We start from the raw sequence: 24,471 nt of genomic DNA, 5'->3' as shown, positions 1-24,471 counted from the left end.
GCTCGAACATTAAATGCCTCCAAATGGTATTTAATTAACTTCCCGAGCCCCTGGAAGCATGAAAATCACTTTAAACATGCTAATTTTAGCTCTAACACTGATGATCCACCTACAAATGTGAACTGACATTCAAAAATAAAACATTTGAAAACGGACCATTTTCCACATTTCTGAAGCATGACGTAATGGGGGGGGTGTTATCTCTTTTGTCGAAAATCAGCCGTTTTTGCTCGAACATTAAATGCCTCCAAATGGTATTTAATTAACTTCCCGAGCCCCTGGAAGCATGAAAATCACTTTAAACATGCTAATTTTAGCTCTAACACTGATGATCCACCTACAAATGTGAACTGACGTTCAAAAATAAAACATTTGAAAACGGACCATTTTCCACATTTCTGAAGCATGACGTAATGGGGGGGTGTTATCTCTTTTGTCGAAAATCAGCCGTTTTTGCTCGAACATTAAATGCCTCCAAATGGTATTTAATTAACTTCCCGAGTCCCTGGAAGCATGAAAATCACTTTAAACATGCTAATTTTAGCTCTAACACTGATGATCCACCTACAAATGTGAACTGACGTTCAAAAATAAAACATTTGAAAACGGACCATTTTCCACATTTCTGAAGCATGACGTAATGGGGGGGTGTTATCTCTTTTGTCGAAAATCAGCCGTTTTTGCTCGAACATTAAATGCCTCCAAATGGTATTTAATTAACTTCCCGGGGTAAAGAAACCCTTTTTAAGAACTCAGAGTGAGTAAATTGGCCATTTTCATGCACTTTTAACCATTCCATAAATCTTGCGTTTTGGGCCCCTGGAAGCATGAAAATCACTTTAAACATGCTAATTTTAGCTCTAACACTGATGATCCACCTACAAATGTGAACTGACGTTCAAAAATAAAACATTTGAAAACGGACCATTTTCCACATTTCTGAAGCATGACGTAATGGGGGGGTGTTATCTCTTTTGTCGAAAATCAGCCGTTTTTGCTCGAACATTAAATGCCTCCAAATGGTATTTAATTAACTTCCCGAGCCCCTGGAAGCATGAAAATCACTTTAAACATGCTAATTTTAGCTCTAACACTGATGATCCACCTACAAATGTGAACTGACGTTCAAAAATAAAACATTTGAAAACGGACCATTTTCCACATTTCTGAAGCATGACGTAATGGGGGGGTGTTATCTCTTTTGTCGAAAATCAGCCGTTTTTGCTCTAACATTAAATGCCTCCAAATGGTATTTAATTAACTTCCCGAGCCCCTGGAAGCATGAAAATCACTTTAAACATGCTAATTTTAGCTCTAACACTGATGATCCACCTACAAATGTGAACTGACGTTCAAAAATAAAACATTTGAAAACGGACCATTTTCCACATTTCTGAAGCATGACGTAATGGGGGGGTGTTATCTCTTTTGTCGAAAATCAGCCGTTTTTGCTCGAACATTAAATGCCTCCAAATTGTATTTAATTAACTTCCCGAGCCCCTGGAAGCATGAAAATCACTTTAAACATGCTAATTTTAGCTCTAACACTGATGATCCACCTACAAATGTGAACTGACGTTCAAAAAGAAAACATTTGAAAACGGACCATTTTCCACATTTCTGAAGCATGACGTAATGGGGGGGTGTTATATCTTTTGTCGAAAATCAGTCGTTTTTGCTCGAACATTAAATGCCTCCAAATGGTATTTAATTAACTTCCCGAGCCCCTGGAAGCATGAAAATCACTTTAAACATGCTAATTTTAGCTCTAACACTGATGATCCACCTACAAATGTGAACTGACGTTCAAAAATAAAACATTTGAAAACGGACCATTTTCCACATTTCTGAAGCATGACATAATGGGGTGGTGTTATCTCTTTTGTCGAAAATCAGCCGTTTTTGCTCGAACATTAAATGCCTCCAAATGGTATTTAATTAACTTCCCGAGCCCCTGGAAGCATGAAAATCACTTTAAACATGCTAATTTTAGCTCTAACACTGATGATCCACCTACAAATGTGAACTGACGTTCAAAAATAAAACATTTGAAAACGGACCATTTTCCACATTTCTGAAGCATGACGTAATGGGGGGGTGTTATCTCTTTTGTCGAAAATCAGCCGTTTTTGCTCGAACATTAAATGCCTCCAAATGGTATTTAATTAACTTCCCGGGGTGAAGAAACCCTTTTTGAGAACTCAGAGTGAGTAAATTGGCCATTTTCATGCACTTTTAACCATTCCATAAATCTTGTGTTTTGGGCCCCTGGAAGCATGAAAATCACTTTAAACATGCTAATTTTAGCTCTAACACTGATGATCCACCTACAAATGTGAACTGACGTTCAAAAATAAAACATTTGAAAACGGACCATTTTCCACATTTCTGAAGCATGACGTAATGGGGGGGTGTTATCTCTTTTGTCGAAAATCAGCCGTTTTTGCTCGAACATTAAATGCCTCCAAATGGTATTTAATTATCTTCCCGAGCCCCTGGAAGCATGAAAATCACTTTAAACATGCTAATTTTAGCTCTAACACTGATGATCCACCTACAAATGTGAACTGACGTTCAAAAATAAAACATTTGAAAACGGACCATTTTCCACATTTCTGAAGCATGACTTAATGGGGGGGTGTTATCTCTTTTGTCGAAAATCAGCCGTTTTTGCTCGAACATTAAATGCCTCCAAATGGTATTTATTTCACTTCCCGAGCCCCTGGAAGCATGAAAATCACTTTCAACATGCTAATTTTAGCTCTAACACTGATGATCCACCTACAAATGTGAACTGACGTTCAAAAATAAAACATTTGAAAACGGACCATTTTCCACATTTCTGAAGCATGACGTAATGGGGGGGTGTTATCTCTTTTGTCGAAAATCAGCCGTTTTTGCTCGAACTTTAAATGCCTCCAAATGGTATTTAATTAACTTCCCGGGGTGAAGAAACCCTTTTTGAGAACTCAGAGTGAGTAAATTGGCCATTTTCATGCACTTTTAACCATTCCATAAATCTTGTGTTTTGGGCCCCTGGAAGCATGAAAATCACTTTAAACATGCTAATTTTAGCTCTAACACTGATGATCCACCTACAAATGTGAACTGACGTTCAAAAATAAAACATTTGAAAACGGACCATTTTCCACATTTCTGAAGCATGACGTAATGGGGGGGTGTTATCTCTTTTGTCGAAAATCAGCCGTTTTTGCTCGAACATTAAATGCCTCCAAATGGTATTTAATTAACTTCCCGGGGTGAAGAAACCCTTTTTGAGAACTCAGAGTGAGTAAATTGGCCATTTTCATGCACTTTTAACCATTCCATAAATCTTGTGTTTTGGGCCCCTGGAAGCATGAAAATCACTTTAAACATGCTAATTTTAGCTCTAACACTGATGATCCACCTGCAAATGTGAACTGACGTTCAAAAATAAAACATTTGAAAACGGACCATTTTCCACATTTCTGAAGCATGACGTAATGGGGGGGTGTTATCTCTTTTGTCGAAAATCAGCCGTTTTTGCTCGAACATTAAATGCCTCCAAATGGTATTTAATTAACTTCCCGAGCCCCTGGAAGCATGAAAATCACTTTAAACATGCTAATTTTAGCTCTAACACTGATGATCCACCTACAAATGTGAACTGACGTTCAAAAATAAAACATTTGAAAACGGACCATTTTCCACATTTCTGAAGCATGACGTAATGGGGGGGTGTTATCTCTTTTGTCGAAAATCAGCCGTTTTTGCTCTAACATTAAATGCCTCCAAATGGTATTTAATTAACTTCCCGAGCCCCTGGAAGCATGAAAATCACTTTAAACATGCTAATTTTAGCTCTAACACTGATGATCCACCTACAAATGTGAACTGACGTTCAAAAATAAAACATTTGAAAACGGACCATTTTCCACATTTCTGAAGCATGACGTAATGGGGGGGTGTTATCTCTTTTGTCGAAAATCAGCCGTTTTTGCTCGAACATTAAATGCCTCCAAATTGTATTTAATTAACTTCCCGAGCCCCTGGAAGCATGAAAATCACTTTAAACATGCTAATTTTAGCTCTAACACTGATGATCCACCTACAAATGTGAACTGACGTTCAAAAAGAAAACATTTGAAAACGGACCATTTTCCACATTTCTGAAGCATGACGTAATGGGGGGGTGTTATATCTTTTGTCGAAAATCAGTCGTTTTTGCTCGAACATTAAATGCCTCCAAATGGTATTTAATTAACTTCCCGAGCCCCTGGAAGCATGAAAATCACTTTAAACATGCTAATTTTAGCTCTAACACTGATGATCCACCTACAAATGTGAACTGACGTTCAAAAATAAAACATTTGAAAACGGACCATTTTCCACATTTCTGAAGCATGACATAATGGGGTGGTGTTATCTCTTTTGTCGAAAATCAGCCGTTTTTGCTCGAACATTAAATGCCTCCAAATGGTATTTAATTAACTTCCCGAGCCCCTGGAAGCATGAAAATCACTTTAAACATGCTAATTTTAGCTCTAACACTGATGATCCACCTACAAATGTGAACTGACGTTCAAAAATAAAACATTTGAAAACGGACCATTTTCCACATTTCTGAAGCATGACGTAATGGGGGGGTGTTATCTCTTTTGTCGAAAATCAGCCGTTTTTGCTCGAACATTAAATGCCTCCAAATGGTATTTAATTAACTTCCCGGGGTGAAGAAACCCTTTTTGAGAACTCAGAGTGAGTAAATTGGCCATTTTCATGCACTTTTAACCATTCCATAAATCTTGTGTTTTGGGCCCCTGGAAGCATGAAAATCACTTTAAACATGCTAATTTTAGCTCTAACACTGATGATCCACCTACAAATGTGAACTGACGTTCAAAAATAAAACATTTGAAAACGGACCATTTTCCACATTTCTGAAGCATGACGTAATGGGGGGGTGTTATCTCTTTTGTCGAAAATCAGCCGTTTTTGCTCGAACATTAAATGCCTCCAAATGGTATTTAATTATCTTCCCGAGCCCCTGGAAGCATGAAAATCACTTTAAACATGCTAATTTTAGCTCTAACACTGATGATCCACCTACAAATGTGAACTGACGTTCAAAAATAAAACATTTGAAAACGGACCATTTTCCACATTTCTGAAGCATGACTTAATGGGGGGGTGTTATCTCTTTTGTCGAAAATCAGCCGTTTTTGCTCGAACATTAAATGCCTCCAAATGGTATTTATTTCACTTCCCGAGCCCCTGGAAGCATGAAAATCACTTTCAACATGCTAATTTTAGCTCTAACACTGATGATCCACCTACAAATGTGAACTGACGTTCAAAAATAAAACATTTGAAAACGGACCATTTTCCACATTTCTGAAGCATGACGTAATGGGGGGGTGTTATCTCTTTTGTCGAAAATCAGCCGTTTTTGCTCGAACATTAAATGCCTCCAAATGGTATTAAATTAACTTCCCGGGGTGAAGAAACCCTTTTTGAGAACTCAGAGTGAGTAAATTGGCCATTTTCATGCACTTTTAACCATTCAATAAATCTTGTGTTTTGGGCCCCTGGAAGCATGAAAATCACTTTAAACATGCTAATTTTAGCTCTAACACTGATGATCCACCTACAAATGTGAACTGACGTTCAAAAATAAAACATTTGAAAACGGACCATTTTCCACATTTCTGAAGCATGACGTAATGGGGGGGTGTTATCTCTTTTGTCGAAAATCAGCCGTTTTTGCTCGAACATTAAATGCCTCCAAATGGTATTTAATTAACTTCCCGGGGTGAAGAAACCCTTTTTGAGAACTCAGAGTGAGTAAATTGGCCATTTTCATGCACTTTTAACCATTCCATAAATCTTGTGTTTTGGGCCCCTGGAAGCATGAAAATCACTTTAAACATGCTAATTTTAGCTCTAACACTGATGATCCACCTGCAAATGTGAACTGACGTTCAAAAATAAAACATTTGAAAACGGACCATTTTCCACATTTCTGAAGCATGATGTAATGGGGGGGTGTTATCTCTTTTGTCGAAAATCAGCCGTTTTTGCTCTAACATTAAATGCCTCCAAATGGTATTTAATTAACTTCCCGGGGTGAAGAAACCCTTTTTGAGAACTCAGAGTGAGTAAATTGGCCATTTCATGCACTTTTAACCATTCCATAAATCTTGTGTTTTGGGCCCCTGGAAGCATGAAAATCACTTTAAACATGCTAATTTTAGCTCTAACACTGATGATCGACCTACAAATGTGAACTGACGTTCAAAAATAAAACATTTGAAAACGGACCATTTTCCACATTTCTGAAGCATGACGTAATGGGGGGGTGTTATCTCTTTTGTGGAAAATCAGCCGTTTTTGCTCGAACATTAAATGCCTCCAAATGGTATTTAATTATCTTCCCGAGCCCCTGGAAGCATGAAAATCACTTTAAACATGCTAATTTTAGCTCTAACACTGATGATCCACCTACAAATGTGAACTGACGTTCAAAAATAAAACATTTGAAAACGGACCATTTTCCACATTTCTGAAGCATGACGTAATGGGGGGGTGTTATCTCTTTTGTCGAAAATCAGCCGTTTTTGCTCTAACATTAAATGCCTCCAAATGGTATTTAATTAACTTCCCGAGCCCCTGGAAGCATGAAAATCACTTAAAACATGCTAATTTTAGCTCTAACACTGATGATCCACCTACAAATGTGAACTGACGTTCAAAAATAAAACATTTGAAAACGGACCATTTTCCACATTTCTGAAGCATGACGTAATGGGGGTGTTATCTCTTTTGTCGAAAATCATTCGTTTTTGCTTGAACATTAAATGCCTCCAAATGGTATTTAATTAACTTCCCGAGCCCCTGGAAGCATGAAAATCACTTTAAACATGCTAATTTTAGCTCTAACACTGATGATCCACCTACAAATGTGAACTGACGTTCAAAAATAAAACATTTGAAAACGGACCATTTTCCACATTTCTGAAGCATGACGTAATGGGGGAGTGTTATCTCTTTTGTCGAAAATCAGCCGTTTTTGCTCGAACATTAAATGCCTCCAAATGGTATTTAATTAACTTCCCGGGGTGAAGAAACCCTTTTTGAGAACTCAGAGTGAGTAAATTGGCCATTTTCATGCACTTTTAACCATTCCATAAATCTTGTGTTTTGGGCCCCTGGAAGCATGAAAATCACTTTAAACATGCTAATTTTAGCTCTAACACTGATGATCCACCTACAAATGTGAACTGACGTTCAAAAATAAAACATTTGAAAACGGACCATTTTCCACATTTCTGAAGCATGACGTAATGGGGGGGTGTTATCTCTTTTGTGGAAAATCAGCCGTTTTTGCTCGAACATTAAATGCCTCCAAATGGTATTTAATTAACTTCCCGAGCCCCTGGAAGCATGAAAATCACTTTAAACATGCTAATTTTAGCTCTAACACTGATGATCCACCTACAAATGTGAACTGACGTTCAAAAATAAAACATTTGAAAACGGACCATTTTCCACATTTCTGAAGCATGACGTAATGGGGGGGTGTTATCTCTTTTGTGGAAAATCAGCCGTTTTTGCTCGAACATTAAATGCCTCCAAATGGTATTTAATTAACTTCCCGAGCCCCTGGAAGCATGAAAATCACTTTAAACATGCTAATTTTAGCTCTAACACTGATGATCCACCTACAAATGTGAACTGACGTTCAAAAATAAAACATTTGAAAACGGACCATTTTCCACATTTCTGAAGCATGACGTAATGGGGGTGTTATCTCTTTTGTCGAAAATCAGCCGTTTTTGCTCGAACATTAAATGCCTCCAAATGGTATTTAATTAACTTCCCGAGCCCCTGGAAGCATGAAAATCACTTTCAACATGCTAATTTTAGCTCTAACACTGATGATCCACCTACAAATGTGAACTGACGTTCAAAAATAAAACATTTGAAAACGGACCATTTTCCACATTTCTGAAGCATGACGTAATGGGGGGGTGTTATCTCTTTTGTCGAAAATCAGCCGTTTTTGCTCGAACATTAAATGCCTCCAAATGGTATTTAATTAACTTCCCGAGCCCCTGGAAGCATGAAAATCACTTTAAACATGCTAATTTTAGCTCTAACACTGATGATCCACCTACAAATGTGAACTGACGTTCAAAAATAAAACATTTGAAAACAGACCATTTTCCACATTTCTGAAGCATGACGTAATGGGGGGGTGTTATCTCTTTTGTCGAAAATCAGCCGTTTTTGCTCGAACATTAAATGCCTCCAAATGGTATTTAATTATCTTCCCGAGCCCCTGGAAGCATGAAAATCACTTTAAACATGCTAATTTTAGCTCTAACACTGATGATCCACCTACAAATGTGAACTGACGTTCAAAAATAAAACATTTGAAAACGGACCATTTTCCACATTTCTGAAGCATGACTTAATGGGGGGGTGTTATCTCTTTTGTCGAAAATCAGCCGTTTTTGCTCGAACATTAAATGCCTCCAAATGGTATTTAATTAACTTCCCGGGGTGAAGAAACCCTTTTTGAGAACTCAGAGTGAGTAAATTGGCCATTTTCATGCACTTTTAACCATTCCATAAATCTTGTGTTTTGGGCCCCTGGAAGCATGAAAATCACTTTAAACATGCTAATTTTAGCTCTAACACTGATGATCCACCTACAAATGTGAACTGACGTTCAAAAATAAAACATTTGAAAACGGACCATTATCCACATTTCTGAAGCATGACGTAATGGGGGGGTGTTATCTCTTTTGTCGAAAATCAGCCGTTTTTGCTCGAACATTAAATGCCTCCAAATGGTATTTAATTAACTTCCCGGGGTGAAGAAACCCTTTTTGAGAACTCAGAGTGAGTAAATTGGCCATTTTCATGCACTTTTAACCATTCCATAAATCTTGTGTTTTGGGCCCCTGGAAGCATGAAAATCACTTTAAACATGCTAATTTTAGCTCTAACACTGATGATCCACCTGCAAATGTGAACTGACGTTCAAAAATAAAACATTTGAAAACGGACCATTTTCCACATTTCTGAAGCATGATGTAATGGGGGGGTGTTATCTCTTTTGTCGAAAATCAGCCGTTTTTGCTCTAACATTAAATGCCTCCAAATGGTATTTAATTAACTTCCCGGGGTGAAGAAACCCTTTTTGAGAACTCAGAGTGAGTAAATTGGCCATTTTCATGCACTTTTAACCATTCCATAAATCTTGTGTTTTGGGCCCCTGGAAGCATGAAAATCACTTTAAACATGCTAATTTTAGCTCGAACACTGATGATCCACCTACAAATGTGAACTGACGTTCAAAAATAAAACATTTGAAAACGGACCATTTTCCACATTTCTGAAGCATGACGTAATGGGGGGGTGTTATCTCTTTTGTGGAAAATCAGCCGTTTTTGCTCGAACATTAAATGCCTCCAAATGGTATTTAATTAACTTCCCGAGCCCCTGGAAGCATGAAAATCACTTTAAACATGCTAATTTTAGCTCTAACACTGATGATCCACCTACAAATGTGAACTGACGTTCAAAAATAAAACATTTGAAAACGGACCATTTTCCACATTTCTGAAGCATGACGTAATGGGGGGGTGTTATCTCTTTTGTGGAAAATCAGCCGTTTTTGCTCGAACATTAAATGCCTCCAAATGGTATTTAATTAACTTCCCGAGCCCCTGGAAGCATGAAAATCACTTTAAACATGCTAATTTTAGCTCTAACACTGATGATCCACCTACAAATGTGAACTGACGTTCAAAAATAAAACATTTGAAAACGGACCATTTTCCACATTTCTGAAGCATGACGTAATGGGGGTGTTATCTCTTTTGTCGAAAATCAGCCGTTTTTGCTCGAACATTAAATGCCTCCAAATGGTATTTAATTAACTTCCCGAGCCCCTGGAAGCATGAAAATCACTTTAAACATGCTAATTTTAGCTCTAACACTGATGATCCACCTACAAATGTGAACTGACGTTCAAAAATAAAACATTTGAAAACGGACCATTTTCCACATTTCTGAAGCATGACGTAATGGGGGGGTGTTATCTCTTTTGTCGAAAATCAGCCGTTTTTGCTCGAACATTAAATGCCTCCAAATGGTATTTATTTCACTTCCTGAGCCCCTGGAAGCATGAAAATCACTTTAAAAATGCTAATTTTAGCTCAACACTGATGATCCACCTACAAATGTGAACTGACGTTCAAAAATAAAACATTTGAAAACGGACCATTTTCCACATTTCTGAAGCATGACGTAATGGGGGGGTGTTATCTCTTTTGTCGAAAATCAGCCGTTTTTGCTCGAACATTAAATGCCTCCAAATGGTATTTAATTATCTTCCCGAGCCCCTGGAAGCATGAAAATCACTTTAAACATGCTAATTTTAGCTCTAACACTGATGATCCACCTACAAATGTGAACTGACGTTCAAAAATAAAACATTTGAAAACGGACCATTTTCCACATTTCTGAAGCATGACTTAATGGGGGGGTGTTATCTCTTTTGTCGAAAATCAGCCGTTTTTGCTCGAACATTAAATGCCTCCAAATGGTATTTATTTCACTTCCCGAGCCCCTGGAAGCATGAAAATCACTTTCAACATGCTAATTTTAGCTCTAACACTGATGATCCACCTACAAATGTGAACTGACGTTCAAAAATAAAACATTTGAAAACGGACCATTTTCCACATTTCTGAAGCATGACGTAATGGGGGGGTGTTATCTCTTTTGTCGAAAATCAGCCGTTTTTGCTCGAACATTAAATGCCTCCAAATGGTATTTAATTAACTTCCCGGGGTGAAGAAACCCTTTTTGAGAACTCAGAGTGAGTAAATTGGCCATTTTCATGCACTTTTAACCATTCCATAAATCTTGTGTTTTGGGCCCCTGGAAGCATGAAAATCACTTTAAACATGCTAATTTTAGCTCTAACACTGATGATCCACCTACAAATGTGAACTGACGTTCAAAAATAAAACATTTGAAAACGGACCATTATCCACATTTCTGAAGCATGACGTAATGGGGGGGTGTTATCTCTTTTGTCGAAAATCAGCCGTTTTTGCTCGAACATTAAATGCCTCCAAATGGTATTTAATTAACTTCCCGGGGTGAAGAAACCCTTTTTGAGAACTCAGAGTGAGTAAATTGGCCATTTTCATGCACTTTTAACCATTCCATAAATCTTGTGTTTTGGGCCCCTGGAAGCATGAAAATCACTTTAAACATGCTAATTTTAGCTCTAACACTGATGATCCACCTGCAAATGTGAACTGACGTTCAAAAATAAAACATTTGAAAACGGACCATTTTCCACATTTCTGAAGCATGATGTAATGGGGGGGTGTTATCTCTTTTGTCGAAAATCAGCCGTTTTTGCTCTAACATTAAATGCCTCCAAATGGTATTTAATTAACTTCCCGGGGTGAAGAAACCCTTTTTGAGAACTCAGAGTGAGTAAATTGGCCATTTTCATGCACTTTTAACCATTCCATAAATCTTGTGTTTTGGGCCCCTGGAAGCATGAAAATCACTTTAAACATGCTAATTTTAGCTCGAACACTGATGATCCACCTACAAATGTGAACTGACGTTCAAAAATAAAACATTTGAAAACGGACCATTTTCCACATTTCTGAAGCATGACGTAATGGGGGGGTGTTATCTCTTTTGTGGAAAATCAGCCGTTTTTGCTCGAACATTAAATGCCTCCAAATGGTATTTAATTAACTTCCCGAGCCCCTGGAAGCATGAAAATCACTTTAAACATGCTAATTTTAGCTCTAACACTGATGATCCACCTACAAATGTGAACTGACGTTCAAAAATAAAACATTTGAAAACGGACCATTTTCCACATTTCTGAAGCATGACGTAATGGGGGGGTGTTATCTCTTTTGTGGAAAATCAGCCGTTTTTGCTCGAACATTAAATGCCTCCAAATGGTATTTAATTAACTTCCCGAGCCCCTGGAAGCATGAAAATCACTTTAAACATGCTAATTTTAGCTCTAACACTGATGATCCACCTACAAATGTGAACTGACGTTCAAAAATAAAACATTTGAAAACGGACCATTTTCCACATTTCTGAAGCATGACGTAATGGGGGTGTTATCTCTTTTGTCGAAAATCAGCCGTTTTTGCTCGAACATTAAATGCCTCCAAATGGTATTTAATTAACTTCCCGAGCCCCTGGAAGCATGAAAATCACTTTCAACATGCTAATTTTAGCTCTAACACTGATGATCCACCTACAAATGTGAACTGACGTTCAAAAATAAAACATTTGAAAACGGACCATTTTCCACATTTCTGAAGCATGACGTAATGGGGGGGTGTTATCTCTTTTGTCGAAAATCAGCCGTTTTTGCTCGAACATTAAATGCCTCCAAATGGTATTTAATTAACTTCCCGAGCCCCTGGAAGCATGAAAATCACTTTAAACATGCTAATTTTAGCTCTAACACTGATGATCCACCTACAAATGTGAACTGACGTTCAAAAATAAAACATTTGAAAACAGACCATTTTCCACATTTCTGAAGCATGACGTAATGGGGGGGTGTTATCTCTTTTGTCGAAAATCAGCCGTTTTTGCTCGAACATTAAATGCCTCCAAATGGTATTTAATTATCTTCCCGAGCCCCTGGAAGCATGAAAATCACTTTAAACATGCTAATTTTAGCTCTAACACTGATGATCCACCTACAAATGTGAACTGACGTTCAAAAATAAAACATTTGAAAACGGACCATTTTCCACATTTCTGAAGCATGACTTAATGGGGGGGTGTTATCTCTTTTGTCGAAAATCAGCCGTTTTTGCTCGAACATTAAATGCCTCCAAATGGTATTTAATTAACTTCCCGGGGTGAAGAAACCCTTTTTGAGAACTCAGAGTGAGTAAATTGGCCATTTTCATGCACTTTTAACCATTCCATAAATCTTGTGTTTTGGGCCCCTGGAAGCATGAAAATCACTTTAAACATGCTAATTTTAGCTCTAACACTGATGATCCACCTACAAATGTGAACTGACGTTCAAAAATAAAACATTTGAAAACGGACCATTATCCACATTTCTGAAGCATGACGTAATGGGGGGGTGTTATCTCTTTTGTCGAAAATCAGCCGTTTTTGCTCGAACATTAAATGCCTCCAAATGGTATTTAATTAACTTCCCGGGGTGAAGAAACCCTTTTTGAGAACTCAGAGTGAGTAAATTGGCCATTTTCATGCACTTTTAACCATTCCATAAATCTTGTGTTTTGGGCCCCTGGAAGCATGAAAATCACTTTAAACATACTAATTTTAGCTCTAACACTGATGATCCACCTGCAAATGTGAACTGACGTTCAAAAATAAAACATTTGAAAACGGACCATTTTCCACATTTCTGAAGCATGATGTAATGGGGGGGTGTTATCTCTTTTGTCGAAAATCAGCCGTTTTTGCTCTAACATTAAATGCCTCCAAATGGTATTTAATTAACTTCCCGGGGTGAAGAAACCCTTTTTGAGAACTCAGAGTGAGTAAATTGGCCATTTTCATGCACTTTTAACCATTCCATAAATCTTGTGTTTTGGGCCCCTGGAAGCATGAAAATCACTTTAAACATGCTAATTTTAGCTCGAACACTGATGATCCACCTACAAATGTGAACTGACGTTCAAAAATAAAACATTTGAAAACGGACCATTTTCCACATTTCTGAAGCATGACGTAATGGGGGGGTGTTATCTCTTTTGTGGAAAATCAGCCGTTTTTGCTCGAACATTAAATGCCTCCAAATGGTATTTAATTAACTTCCCGAGCCCCTGGAAGCATGAAAATCACTTTAAACATGCTAATTTTAGCTCTAACACTGATGATCCACCTACAAATGTGAACTGACGTTCAAAAATAAAACATTTGAAAACGGACCATTTTCCACATTTCTGAAGCATGACGTAATGGGGGGGTGTTATCTCTTTTGTGGAAAATCAGCCGTTTTTGCTTGAACATTAAATGCCTCCAAATGGTATTTAATTAACTTCCCGAGCCCCTGGAAGCATGAAAATCACTTTAAACATGCTAATTTTAGCTCTAACACTGATGATCCACCTACAAATGTGAACTGACGTTCAAAAATAAAACATTTGAAAACGGACCATTTTCCACATTTCTGAAGCATGACGTAATGGGGGTGTTATCTCTTTTGTCGAAAATCAGCCGTTTTTGCTCGAACATTAAATGCCTCCAAATGGTATTTAATTAACTTCCCGAGCCCCTGGAAGCATGAAAATCACTTTAAACATGCTAATTTTAGCTCTAACACTGATGATCCACCTACAAATGTGAACTGACGTTCAAAAATAAAACATTTGAAAACGGACCATTTTCCACATTTCTGAAGCATGACGTAATGGGGGGGTGTTATCTCTTTTGTCGAAAATCAGCCGTTTTTGCTCGAACATTAAATGCCTCCAAATGGTATTTATTTCACTTCCTGAGCCCCTGGAAGCATGAAAATCACTTTAAAAATGCTAATTTTAGCTCAACACTGATGATCCACCTACAAATGTGAACTGACGTTCAAAAATAAAACATTTGAAAACGGACCATTTTCCACATTTCTGAAGCATGACGTAATGGGGGGGTGTTATCTCTTTTGTCGAAAATCAGCCGTTTTTGCTCGAACATTAAATGCCTCCAAATGGTATTTAATTATCTTCCCGAGCCCCTGGAAGCATGAAAATCACTTTAAACATGCTAATTTTAGCTCTAACACTGATGATCCACCTACAAATGTGAACTGACGTTCAAAAATAAAACATTTGAAAACGGACCATTTTCCACATTTCTGAAGCATGACTTAATGGGGGGGTGTTATCTCTTTTGTCGAAAATCAGCCGTTTTTGCTCGAACATTAAATGCCTCCAAATGGTATTTATTTCACTTCCCGAGCCCCTGGAAGCATGAAAATCACTTTCAACATGCTAATTTTAGCTCTAACACTGATGATCCACCTACAAATGTGAACTGACGTTCAAAAATAAAACATTTGAAAACGGACCATTTTCCACATTTCTGAAGCATGACGTAATGGGGGGGTGTTATCTCTTTTGTCGAAAATCAGCCGTTTTTGCTCGAACATTAAATGCCTCCAAATGGTATTTAATTAACTTCCCGGGGTGAAGAAACCCTTTTTGAGAACTCAGAGTGAGTAAATTGGCCATTTTCATGCACTTTTAACCATTCCATAAATCTTGTGTTTTGGGCCCCTGGAAGCATGAAAATCACTTTAAACATGCTAATTTTAGCTCTAACACTGATGATCCACCTACAAATGTGAACTGACGTTCAAAAATAAAACATTTGAAAACGGACCATTATCCACATTTCTGAAGCATGACGTAATGGGGGGGTGTTATCTCTTTTGTCGAAAATCAGCCGTTTTTGCTCGAACATTAAATGCCTCCAAATGGTATTTAATTAACTTCCCGGGGTGAAGAAACCCTTTTTGAGAACTCAGAGTGAGTAAATTGGCCATTTTCATGCACTTTTAACCATTCCATAAATCTTGTGTTTTGGGCCCCTGGAAGCATGAAAATCACTTTAAACATGCTAATTTTAGCTCTAACACTGATGATCCACCTGCAAATGTGAACTGACGTTCAAAAATAAAACATTTGAAAACGGACCATTTTCCACATTTCTGAAGCATGATGTAATGGGGGGGTGTTATCTCTTTTGTCGAAAATCAGCCGTTTTTGCTCTAACATTAAATGCCTCCAAATGGTATTTAATTAACTTCCCGGGGTGAAGAAACCCTTTTTGAGAACTCAGAGTGAGTAAATTGGCCATTTTCATGCACTTTTAACCATTCCATAAATCTTGTGTTTTGGGCCCCTGGAAGCATGAAAATCACTTTAAACATGCTAATTTTAGCTCGAACACTGATGATCCACCTACAAATGTGAACTGACGTTCAAAAATAAAACATTTGAAAACGGACCATTTTCCACATTTCTGAAGCATGACGTAATGGGGGGGTGTTATCTCTTTTGTGGAAAATCAGCCGTTTTTGCTCGAACATTAAATGCCTCCAAATGGTATTTAATTAACTTCCCGAGCCCCTGGAAGCATGAAAATCACTTTAAACATGCTAATTTTAGCTCTAACACTGATGATCCACCTACAAATGTGAACTGACGTTCAAAAATAAAACATTTGAAAACGGACCATTTTCCACATTTCTGAAGCATGACGTAATGGGGGGGTGTTATCTCTTTTGTGGAAAATCAGCCGTTTTTGCTCGAACATTAAATGCCTCCAAATGGTATTTAATTAACTTCCCGAGCCCCTGGAAGCATGAAAATCACTTTAAACATGCTAATTTTAGCTCTAACACTGATGATCCACCTACAAATGTGAACTGACGTTCAAAAATAAAACATTTGAAAACGGACCATTTTCCACATTTCTGAAGCATGACGTAATGGGGGTGTTATCTCTTTTGTCGAAAATCAGCCGTTTTTGCTCGAACATTAAATGCCTCCAAATGGTATTTAATTAACTTCCCGAGCCCCTGGAAGCATGAAAATCACTTTAAACATGCTAATTTTAGCTCTAACACTGATGATCCACCTACAAATGTGAACTGACGTTCAAAAATAAAACATTTGAAAACGGACCATTTTCCACATTTCTGAAGCATGACGTAATGGGGGGGTGTTATCTCTTTTGTCGAAAATCAGCCGTTTTTGCTCGAACATTAAATGCCTCCAAATGGTATTTAATTAACTTCCCGGGGTGAAGAAACCCTTTTTGAGAACTCAGAGTGAGTAAATTGGCCATTTTCATGCACTTTTAACCATTCCATAAATCTTGTGTTTTGGGCCCCTGGAAGCATGAAAATCACTTTAAACATGCTAATTTTAGCTCTAACACTGATGATCCACCTACAAATGTGAACTGACATTCAAAAATAAAACATTTGAAAACGGACCATTTTCCACATTTCTGAAGCATGACGTAATGGGGGGGTGTTATCTCTTTTGTCGAAAATCAGCCATTTTTGCTCGAACATTAAATGCCTCCAAATGGTATTTAATTAACTTCCCGGGGTGAAGAAACCCTTTTTGAGAACTCAGAGTGAGTAAATTGGCCATTTTCATGCACTTTTAACCATTCCATAAATCTTGTGTTTTGGGCCCCTGGAAGCATGAAAATCACTTTAAACATGCTAATTTTAGCTCTAACACTGATGATCCACCTACAAATGTGAACTGACGTTCAAAAATAAAACATTTGAAAACGGACCATTTTCCACATTTCTGAAGCATGACGTAATGGGGGGGTGTTATCTCTTTTGTCGAAAATCAGCCGTTTTTGCTCTAACATTAAATGCCTCCAAATGGTATTTAATTAACTTCCCGGGGTGAAGAAACCCTTTTTGAGAACTCAGAGTGAGTAAATTGGCCATTTTCATGCACTTTTAACCATTCCATAAATCTTGTGTTTTGGGCCCCTGGAAGCATGAAAATCACTTTAAACATGCTAATTTTAGCTCTAACACTGATGATCCACCTACAAATGTGAACTGACGTTCAAAAATAAAACATTTGAAAACGGACCATTTTCCACATTTCTGAAGCATGACGTAATGGTGGGGTGTTATCTCTTTTGTCGAAAATCAGCCGTTTTTGCTCGAACATTAAATGCCTCCAAATGGTATTTAATTATCTTCCCGAGCCCCTGGAAGCATGAAAATCACTTTAAACATGCTAATTTTAGCTCTAACACTGATGATCCACCTACAAATGTGAACTGACGTTCAAAAATAAAACATTTGAAAACGGACCATTTTCCACATTTCTGAAGCATGACTTAATGGGGGGGTGTTATCTCTTTTGTCGAAAATCAGCCGTTGTTGCTCGAACATTAAATGCCTCCAAATGGTATTTATTTCACTTCCCGAGCCCCTGGAAGCATGAAAATCACTTTCAACATGCTAATTTTAGCTCTAACACTGATGATCCACCTACAAATGTGAACTGACGTTCAAAAATAAAACATTTGAAAACGGACCATTTTCCACATTTCTGAAGCATGACGTAATGGGGGGGTGTTATCTCTTTTGTCGAAAATCAGCCGTTTTTGCTCGAACATTAAATGCCTCCAAATGGTATTTAATTAACTTCCCGGGGTGAAGAAACCCTTTTTGAGAACTCAGAGTGAGTAAATTGGCCATTTTCATGCACTTTTAACCATTCCATAAATCTTGTGTTTTGGGCCCCTGGAAGCATGAAAATCACTTTAAACATGCTAATTTTAGCTCTAACACTGATGATCCACCTACAAATGTGAACTGACGTTCAAAAATAAAACATTTGAAAACGGACCATTTTCCACATTTCTGAAGCATGACGTAATGGGGGGGTGTTATCTCTTTTGTCGAAAATCAGCCGTTTTTGCTCGAACATTAAATGCCTCCAAATGGTATTTAATTAACTTCCCGGGGTGAAGAAACCCTTTTTGAGAACTCAGAGTGAGTAAATTGGCCATTTTCATGCACTTTTAACCATTCCATAAATCTTGTGTTTTGGGCCCCTGGAAGCATGAAAATCACTTTAAACATGCTAATTTTAGCTCTAACACTGATGATCCACCTGCAAATGTGAACTGACGTTCAAAAATAAAACATTTGAAAACGGACCATTTTCCACATTTCTGAAGCATGATGTAATGGGGGGGTGTTATCTCTTTTGTCGAAAATCAGCCGTTTTTGCTCTAACATTAAATGCCTCCAAATGGTATTTAATTAACTTCCCGGGGTGAAGAAACCCTTTTTGAGAACTCAGAGTGAGTAAATTGGCCATTTTCATGCACTTTTAACCATTCCATAAATCTTGTGTTTTGGGCCCCTGGAAGCATGAAAATCACTTTAAACATGCTAATTTTAGCTCTAACACTGATGATCCACCTACAAATGTGAACTGACGTTCAAAAATAAAACATTTGAAAACGGACCATTTTCCACATTTCTGAAGCATGACGTAATGGGGGGGTGTTATCTCTTTTGTGGAAAATCAGCCGTTTTTCCTCGAACATTAAATGCCTCCAAATGGTATTTAATTAACTTCCCGAGCCCCTGGAAGCATGAAAATCACTTTAAACATGCTAATTTTAGCTCTAACACTGATGATCCACCTACAAATGTGAACTGACGTTCAAAAATAAAACATTTGAAAACGGACCATTTTCCACATTTCTGAAGCATGACGTAATGGGGGGGTGTTATCTCTTTTGTCGAAAATCAGCTGTTTTTGCTCGAACATTAAATGCCTCCAAATGGTATTTAATTAACTTCCCGAGCCCCTGGAAGCATGAAAATCACTGTAAACATGCTAATTTTAGCTCTAACACTGATGATCCACCTACAAATGTAAACTGACGTTCAAAAATAAAACATTTGAAAACTGACCATTTTCCACATTTCTGAAGCATGACGTAATGGGGGGGTGTTATCTCTTTTGTCGAAAATCAGCCGTTTTTGCTCGAACATTAAATGCCTCCAAATGGTATTTAATTAACTTCCCGAGCCCCTGGAAGCATGAAAATCACTTTAAACATGCTAATTTTAGCTCTAACACTGATGATCCACCTACAAATGTGAATTGACGTTCAAAAATAAAACCTTTGAAAACGGACCATTTTCCACATTTCTGAAGCATGACGTAATGGGGGGGTGTTATCTCTTTTGTCGAAAATCAGCCGTTTTTGCTCGAACATTAAATGCCTCCAAATGGTATTTAATCAACTTCCCGAGCCCCTGGAAGCATGAAAATCACTTTAAACATGCTAATTTTAGCTCTAACACTGATGATCCACCTACAAATGTGAACTGACGTTCAAAAATAAAACATTTGAAAACGGACCATTTTCCACATTTCTGAAGCATGACGTAATGGGGGTGTTATCTCTTTTGTCGAAAATCATTCGTTTTTGCTCGAACATTAAATGCCTCCAAATGGTATTTAATTAACTTCCCGAGCCCCTGGAAGCATGAAAATCACTTTAAACATGCTAATTTTAGCTCTAACACTGATGATCCACCTACAAATGTGAACTGACGTTCAAAAATAAAACATTTGAAAACGGACCATTTTCCACATTTCTGAAGCATGACGTAATGGGGGGGTGTTATCTCTTTTGTCGAAAATCAGCCGTTTTTGCTCTAACATTAAATGCCTCCAAATGGTATTTAATTAACTTCCCGGGGTGAAGAAACCCTTTTTGAGAACTCAGAGTGAGTAAATTGGCCATTTTCATGCACTTTTAACCATTCCATAAATCTTGTGTTTTGGGCCCCTGGAAGCATGAAAATCACTTTAAACATTCTAATTTTAGCTCTAACACTGATGATCCACCTACAAATGTGAACTGACGTTCAAAAATAAAACATTTGAAAACGGACCATTTTCCACATTTCTGAAGCATGACGTAATGGGGGGGTGTTATCTCTTTTGTCGAAAATCAGCCGTTTTTGCTCGAACATTAAATGCCTCCAAATGGTATTTAATTAACTTCCCGAGCCCCTGGAAGCATGAAAATCACTTTAAACATGCTAATTTTAGCTCTAACACTGATGATCCACCTACAAATGTGAACTGACGTTCAAAAATAAAACATTTGAAAACGGACCATTTTCCACATTTCTGAAGCATGACGTAATGGGGGGGTGTTATCTCTTTTGTCGAAAATCAGCTGTTTTTGCTCGAACATTAAATGCCTCCAAATGGTATTTAATTAACTTCCCGAGCCCCTGGAAGCATGAAAATCACTTTAAACATGCTAATTTTAGCTCTAACACTGATGATCCACCTACAAATGTAAACTGACGTTCAAAAATAAAACATTTGAAAACTGACCATTTTCCACATTTCTGAAGCATGACGTAATGGGGGGGTGTTATCTCTTTTGTCGAAAATCAGCCGTTTTTGCTCGAACATTAAATGCCTCCAAATGGTATTTAATTAACTTCCCGAGCCCCTGGAAGCATGAAAATCACTTTAAACATGCTAATTTTAGCTCTAACACTGATGATCCACCTACAAATGTGAATTGACGTTCAAAAATAAAACCTTTGAAAACGGACCATTTTCCACATTTCTGAAGCATGACGTAATGGGGGGTGTTATCTCTTTTGTCGAAAATCAGCCGTTTTTGCTCGAACATTAAATGCCTCCAAATGGTATTTAATCAACTTCCCGAGCCCCTGGAAGCATGAAAATCACTTTAAACATGCTAATTTTAGCTCTAACACTGATGATCCACCTACAAATGTGAACTGACGTTCAAAAATAAAACATTTGAAAACGGACCATTTTCCACATTTCTGAAGCATAACGTAATGGGGGGTGTTATCTCTTTTGTCGAAAATCAGCCGTTTTTGCTCGAACATTAAATGCCTCCAAATGGTATTTAATTAACTTCCCGGGGTGAAGAAACCCTTTTTGAGAACTCAGAGTGAGTAAATTGGCCATTTTCATGCACTTTTAACCATTCCATAAATCTTGTGTTTTGGGCCCCTGGAAGCATGAAAATCACTTTAAACATGCTAATTTTAGCTCTAACACTGATGATCCACCTACAAATGTGAACTGACGTTCAAAAATAAAACATTTGAAAACGGACCATTTTCCACATTTCTGAAGCATGACGTAATGGGGGGGTGTTATCTCTTTTGTGGAAAATCAGCCGTTTTTGCTCGAACATTAAATGCCTCCAAATGGTATTTAATTAACTTCCCGAGCCCCTGGAAGCATGAAAATCACTTTAAACATGCTAATTTTAGCTCTAACACTGATGATCCACCTACAAATGTAAACTGACGTTCAAAAATAAAACATTTGAAAACTGACCATTTTCCACATTTCTGAAGCATGACGTAATGGGGGGGTGTTATCTCTTTTGTCGAAAATCAGCCGTTTTTGCTCGAACATTAAATGCCTCCAAATGGTATTTAATTAACTTCCCGAGCCCCTGGAAGCATGAAAATCACTTTAAACATGCTAATTTTAGCTCTAACACTGATGATCCACCTACAAATGTGAACTGACGTTCAAAAATAAAACCTTTGAAAACGGACCATTTTCCACATTTCTGAAGCATGACGTAATGGGGGGGTGTTATCTCTTTTGTCGAAAATCAGCCGTTTTTGCTCGAACATTAAATGCCTCCAAATGGTATTTAATCAACTTCCCGAGCCCCTGGAAGCATGAAAATCACTTTAAACATGCTAATTTTAGCTCTAACACTGATGATCCACCTACAAATGTGAACTGACGTTCAAAAATAAAACATTTGAAAACGGACCATTTTCCACATTTCTGAAGCATGACGTAATGGGGGGGTGTTATCTCTTTTGTCGAAAATCAGCCGTTTTTGCTTGAACATTAAATGCCTCCAAATGGTATTTAATTAACTTCCCGAGCCCCTGGAAGCATGAAAATCACTTTAAACATGCTAATTTTAGCTCTAACACTGATGATCCACCTACAAATGTGAACTGACGTTCAAAAATAAAACATTTGAAAACGGACCATTTTCCACATTTCTGAAGCATGACATAATGGGGGGGTGTTATCTTTTGTCGAAAATCAGCCGTTTTTGCTCGAACATAAAATGCCTCCAAATGGTATTTAATTAACTTCCCGAGCCCCTGGAAGCATGAAAATCACTTTAAACATGCTAATTTTAGCTCTAACACTGATGATCCACCTACAAATGTGAACTGACGTTCAAAAATAAAACATTTGAAAACGGACCATTTTCCACATTTCTGAAGCATGACGTAATGGGGGGGGTGTTATCTCTTTTGTCGAAAATCAGCCGTTTTTGCTCGAACATTAAATGCCTCCAAATGGTATTTAATTAACTTCCCGGGGTGAAGAAACCCTTTTTGAGAACTCAGAGTGAGTAAATTGGCCATTTTCATGCACTTTTAACCATTCCATAAATCTTGTGTTTTGGGCCCCTGGAAGCATGAAAATCACTTTAAACATGCTAATTTTAGCTCTAACACTGATGATCCACCTACAAATGTGAACTGACGTTCAAAAATAAAACATTTGAAAACGGACCATTTTCCACATTTCTGAAGCATGACGTAATGGGGGTGTTATCTCTTTTGTCGAAAATCAGCCGTTTTTGCTCGAACATTAAATGCCTCCAAATGGTATTTAATTAACTTCCCGAGCCCCTGGAAGCATGAAAATCACTTTAAACATGCTAATTTTAGCTCTAACACTGATGATCCACCTACAAATGTGAACTGACGTTCAAAAATAAAACATTTGAAAACGGACCATTTTCCACATTTCTGAAGCATGACGTAATGGGGGGGTGTTATCTCTGTTGTCGAAAATCAGCCGTTTTTGCTCTAACATTAAATGCCTCCAAATGGTATTTAATTAACTTCCCGGGGTGAAGAAACCCTTTTTGAGAACTCAGAGTGAGTAAATTGGCCATTTTCATGCACTTTTAACCATTCCATAAATCTTGTGTTTTGGGCCCCTGGAAGCATGAAAATCACTTTAAACATGCTAATTTTAGCTCTAACACTGATGATCCACCTACAAATGTGAACTGACGTTCAAAAATAAAACATTTGAAAACGGACCATTTTCCACATTTCTGAAGCATGACGTAATGGGGGGGTGTTATCTCTTTTGTCGAAAATCAGCCGTTTTTGCTCGAACATTAAATGCCTCCAAATGGTATTTAATTAACTTCCCGGGGTGAAGAAACCCTTTTTGAGAACTCAGAGTGAGTAAATTGGCCATTTTCATGCACTTTTAACCATTCCATAAATCTTGTGTTTTGGGCCCCTGGAAGCATGAAAATCACTTTAAACATGCTAATTTTAGCTCTAACACTGATGATCCACCTGCAAATGTGAACTGACGCTCAAAAATAAAACATTTGAAAACGGACCATTTTCCACATTTCTGAAGCATGATGTAATGGGGGGGTGTTATCTCTTTTGTCGAAAATCAGCCGTTTTTGCTCTAACATTAAATGCCTCCAAATGGTATTTAATTAACTTCCCGGGGTGAAGAAACCCTTTTTGAGAACTCAGAGTGAGTAAATTGGCCATTTTCATGCACTTTTAACCATTCCATAAATCTTGTGTTTTGGGCCCCTGGAAGCATGAAAATCACTTTAAACATGCTAATTTTAGCACTAACACTGATGATCCACCTACAAATGTGAACTGACGTTCAAAAATAAAACATTTGAAAACGGACCATTTTCCACATTTCTGAAGCATGACGTAATGGGGGGGTGTTATCTCTTTTGTGGAAAATCAGCCGTTTTTGCTCGAACATTAAATGCCTCCAAATGGTATTTAATTAACTTCCCGAGCCCCTGGAA

This window comes from Lissotriton vulgaris, chromosome 4_1, assembly GCF_964263255.1.
Source record: "Lissotriton vulgaris chromosome 4_1, aLisVul1.2, whole genome shotgun sequence".
Lineage (NCBI taxonomy): Eukaryota > Metazoa > Chordata > Amphibia > Caudata > Salamandridae > Lissotriton > Lissotriton vulgaris.
The sequence above is the reverse complement of the archived record's forward strand: the minus strand, read 5'-3'. Positions refer to the sequence as shown.